Source organism: Cajanus cajan, chromosome 10 (assembly GCF_000230855.2).
Source record: "Cajanus cajan strain Asha chromosome 10, NIPB_CcT2T_4, whole genome shotgun sequence".
Lineage (NCBI taxonomy): Eukaryota > Viridiplantae > Streptophyta > Magnoliopsida > Fabales > Fabaceae > Cajanus > Cajanus cajan.
In genome coordinates, this window is record NC_138526.1 from 44,423,580 (window position 1) to 44,429,217 (window position 5,638).

Genomic DNA, 5,638 nt, shown 5'->3' on the forward strand with positions numbered 1-5,638 from the left:
TGTACATATATATGCTCAAACCATTTAATGCTTGATTTTGTAGACTGCACTTGAACTACTGCTTCTTGACAAAACTATTCAGGCCATATACTCCGCAACAAAACTCATTTCTAACATCAGTCAGGTTTGCCATCAAACATTTTATAGTTTTTTCTTTACGCAACAACCTCAATCATATATACTAACTTCATTTTTTTACAAACTTCTTTTATAGGGTGTTAATGATCGTCTGCAGGAAATGGAGAAAAAACAAAATGAAATACATACGAAGCTTGCAAAGATTGAGTCTCAAATTAATATTACAAGAGACATAACTATGACTGCAATTTCTCGCTCAATGAATGTTCAACAAAATTCTCCAACATTAACAACAACAATTCCAGATACTGGACTGAACACCACACCTAAGCGAATATATTCTCGGAATTCATCTCCATTGACAAAGCAATCCCAACGGAAATTTATCAATCAGTCACACATTCTGAATCAAGTTGATACAAGACCAAGTAAGCGTAAGATGATTGGTAAAAGCATTTTGAGCAATAACAATATAGTTGGATATTCATCTTCGAACAAGACGAATGCAATTCAACTGGAAGTTCATCATCGTCAGTCAACCCAACCACCCAACTACAATGAAAATAGTAGTTTTTTCCATTCCACTCAAACGGAAGGTCGTATGTATACTTAACTTTACATTTTATTTATAATACATTCAATTACTTGTCAATGAAATTAGTTTTTCCATTGCACTAAAACTACAATTCCTGTTTTTTTAGCCAACAATTAACGAAGGCTCATTGGAGTCAGCGTTGCCATCCAATGTATACAGAAACTTGACATTTAACGACTCAGCTGCACAAACCAATGTTAAAAACCCTAACATACCAACTGAGTTAACACAGGATGCAAAAAAGCAGGTTCAACAACCAAACAAGACAGATGTGCAAGATATACCATCAAGTGATGATGAGTTAGATGGTCTAGTTGCTGTAGGGCACATTTTGCCACGGGTAAAAATCTTTACATTTACAATTTTTTTTTAATTCAACTCCTCTAACACATGTCTATTGCAGAAAATTAACTCAATTTTTAGGCCTACCCAAGACATGGCATTAACAAAAGAAGAATTACTACTTTGCACCTATATTTTTTACCCTGACTATAAACTCAGGTTACCATTTTCATAACTCTTTCATAATGTATTAAATATTTACAACTACAATTTTTTTATTTTTTGTTTACTTATTTTTCTATTTCTTTTGTTCTAGTGAAGTACTCCTAAAAATGAATTACACAGAGGTTACAAGACAACAATTACAATGTTTAAGTCCTGGAAATAAAATCAAACGTCAGGTATACGTATAAATTTAATATTTCATAATGTTTAATCATTTACAACATTACTCATTAGCCTTTCTGCTCTCTAACCTCATTAGGTTGTTGCTTGGATGTCAATGAAGATCACTCATATGCAGGACAAGATTACTGACCAAACCATTTGGTCTCTTCCTCCTGAATTTGCGGTAACCTTTCATTGTTATTATTCTTGTAAGAATTCTTTTTTTTTTCCAACTCCACAACCAAATACAGTTTACTTTTCTTTTCTGACTAATAATTTTCACAATTTGTAAATATTATCATATAACTTTTACACTAAAATACTGTAAATTTAATTATCATTTCTTTTTAATGTACAATTATCAACTTTATATAACATCTATTATCAACATTTTCATCATTAATTTTCCTTCCTTACTACACCTAATAACATGTATCCAAATTGTCATATTTCCAGAGAGCTATCATTGAAGGAGACACAATTGAAGACCTATTGGAAACATATGCCAAACACTGGATGAAACCATATAAAAAATTAAAATATGTATACTCCATTCCATATTTCTTTCAAATCAAATACAAAACTATTTATTTAACTACATTTAAATACAACATTTTTGTGTTCATAGATATATGTGCCAATTGAGGAATATAGCGGACACTGGTATTTGATGGTTCTTAGCTTAGAAGACAATGTAATATACCATTTGGATTCTTATCTGAAGGAGGAAAGAATGGCTGGTAGACGTCACAACATGATGCGAATAATATGTCAGAATTAACTCCAAATAAATCAACCATCCTAACTTCACTATCAATTTGTCACATACTATTTTCCTCTTTCAGTCCAACGTCATAATACAAATGATGGAATCAAGTTTTTTTCCTCAACATTTTGTTAAAGAATTAGTACATGGAGAAAGCTGGGAGATTTTGCAAGGAAGAGCAGTTCCAAATTGTGGACATAGGTAACCAATACTATTCCAATACTATTTTACTTTACATTTTTTTTTCGTAATGAATTTTATATTCACAAATTTTTTTTCCAATGCATAACAGTAACAACTCTATTATTTGGGTTTTACAATGGATGGATATGGAATATGCATTTCAACCAAACTTAATCAAAGTGGTGAGCAAATAATGCAATACATTTGAAATTTCATTTTATTTTACTTATGCATATTAATATATGTCAAACAATGTAACATTTTCAGAGCCTTGATGAAGAAACTGTTCGAATGAAAATTGCGTTAGATTTGGTTTCCGGTGATCATAATGAATGTAAACGCACCATCCACATGAGAGCTGCAGAATTCTGTCAAAGTATTGGACTATCATAACTTCAATTCAACAAAACAACTTGACGAATGAACCTACACCTTTCGGATTAATATCATCGGCTGGGCTGCACATTTTTTTATCCTTATTCTGCAACAAAAAAATTGTATCACTTGGCCCAATTATTTTTTGATTCCTTTTTTGGATACATATATTGCAACAGATCCAATGTAATTCTATCTTTCTTCGCAACTTTCTAAGACTCACCCAAAAACAATCACATTTTTGTGTTTCATATTTTGTGATTTATATTATGCAATTAATCAAATATAATTATAATTTTAATGTACTATTTAAACATGATTTTTATTATATTCTACATCCAAAAACACACGAATCCATTTTTAATCACATGCTTTTAATAAGTATTCCATACTGACATTATTAAACCAGTATTTATGCAATTAACAACTTCCAATCAATACCTAAACACCAATTTCATCTGCTACAAACATGCACAAATCCATACACGGTTACCAACTATCAAAATTTAACAAACCAATATATTCTAAATCTAACATACACTAATCACATTCAATTCTCCACATCACCCAAAATACGTGCAACCAGCACTGTCATTTCTAAATGTTTTACATCCTAAATGATCTTCAACTAAAACCACATACTAACTTAAACCACACCTTACAACACAAATGACCATAACTATAACATATCTATCATGTTTCACATAACCAAACCAAAAAATTTATACTTCCCATACCAAATCCATACTAACTAATCTGTTCAATTTCACGTTTCAACAAATAAACATAGAATATCAACTAACAAATACATATTTTCATTTCATCAAACTGCTACATATCATTTATAATTCCTAATCAATGGTTCTTTAAGCAGACAAATATAATGAACCTGAGTTTTAAACACCATTCTCCTTAAACCATGAATTCATTTGGCCACGACTCTTGTAATTATTAATTACAGACCTCAAAATAACGTATTCTGCTACAATTGTCATTCATCAACTATGACAAAATTTGTATTCTGTTAACAAACCCAACATTCTACAACAATTCACAACATTAAGGATTACACAAACACCACAAACACCTAACCATCACCACCACTTCCTCATAAAGTCTACCTACTTAGTCCACCTTCTTTAAGCTGCAGCTGTGTCTCTGCATTCTCTGCTTCAACTAATCAAATTTTGTGTTTAACAATCTATGGGGCCACATACAGCAATACAAACGTATACACACAAAATCAGGGATCAACTAAACCAAAAAAGGTATAACAACCACATATGCTATCTTCAAATTACAATTTAAAAAAAAGGTATCACAACCAAACAAAAATGTTAACAAACAACTAAAACAAAAAATCCCCAATATTGGATGTTCAACTTCTTTAAGCTGTAGCTGTGTCTCTACATTCTCTGCTTCAACTAATCAAATTTTGAGTTTAACAATCTATGGGGCCACATACAACAATACAAACGTATACACACAAAATCAGGGATCAACTAAACCAAAAAAGGTATAACAACCACATATGCTATCTTCAAATTACAATTTAAAAAAAAGGTATCACAACCAAACAACAATGTTAACAAACAACTAAAACAAAAAATCACCCATCATCAATCCGCTATTCAGACTCCACAATCAACAAACCCTTTACCTCAAATCTCCGCCTCACGGAAAGTAAAATACCGACCAATAATGCATAATGCCTTTGTCATTTGCAAAACACTTCGTTCTTTACAACCCATTTATTTAGATCTAAAAAATTACTCAAACGGATGTTCACAGGGGTTGCTAACTGCGACAAACAAAACACCATCACCGTCAACCGCCCTACTTCAACCATGTCACTCAAACGGATGTTCAAAGGGGTTGCGGACTGCGACAAACAAAACACCACCACCGTCAGCCGCCCTACTTCAACCATGGTTGCCAACAAACTACCCAGACAATCGTAACACCCCCACATGCTAAATGAAACCCTAAACACAATACAAAATGTCCCTCAATAAAAAATCTCAAGGGACTACTCTGCAATTGTTAAAACTTACTCATTAAATTAAATCTCAACCGTTTACTTTTCTTAACACTTAATCTACGGTCATTATTCATTCACCACCCATGCACCACTTCTTTAAATGGTCCGTCAGAGAATTTACCATACTGCTGACCATTTTATAAAGTAATATAAGAGACATAACATTTTTTATGGACAGTCCTTAGCTATATTATATTAAAGTGATATTTAATGGAGTATACTTTTTTTCTGTTTATTTCCACAAACTATTTAAGGTAAGTGTTTATTGAAATAGTAAAAGAATTAAAATAATTTTAATTATTTATATTAGATTGAATTAACTCAAAGTAAATTATTATTCACGGGTTAATTTAAGACACATTTAACATTAATAATATATATATATATATATATATATATATATATATATATATGTGTGTGTGTGTGTGTGTGTGTGTGTATGTATGTATATGTGTGTGAATTCTAATTTAAATTTGTCATAAAATAGAATAAATCACTTGAGTAATTTTTACACTTAGGCTTTGTTTGGATTTGAAGATGGAAAAGGAGGAGTGGAAAAGGAAAGATTTGAAGAGAAAGTGAGTGGAAAGTAAGGTTGTTTGGATTAAGGGAAAGTGAGTGAAAAGTGTAGAGAAAGTTTGTGAATGAATTGATTGATGTGATAGATAGAAATAAATTTTTTAATTGATAATTATGTAAGATTACTATTTTGCCCTTAAGTTAAAAAAAAAAAAAATTAATTTAGTTAAAAAATAAATATATAAATTTTAATTAAAAAATTATAAAATATTAATTAAAAATAATTTAATTTAAATATTTACTTTAAATTTAATGATAGATAAAAATTAAAAATTTAATAGATGAATATATAATTTATACTTTTATCCTTGGATTAAAAATGAGTATAATATTATTTATTGTAAATAAGTAT

The 5,638-nt window shown here is 30.4% G+C and overlaps 1 long non-coding RNA gene across 1 annotated transcript; it reads right to left on the reverse strand.

The window, feature by feature from the left end:
* Nucleotides 1-2,490: 2,490 nt before the first annotated feature.
* LOC145952834 (uncharacterized) lies at nucleotides 2,491-4,815 on the reverse strand. Its single transcript, XR_014430326.1, has 2 exons — nucleotides 4,327-4,815; nucleotides 2,491-2,772 (listed from the first exon to the last, which is right to left on the reverse strand). It is a non-coding gene; the product is annotated as an uncharacterized LOC145952834 (long non-coding RNA).
* Between the last annotated feature and the right edge of the window lie 823 nt (nucleotides 4,816-5,638).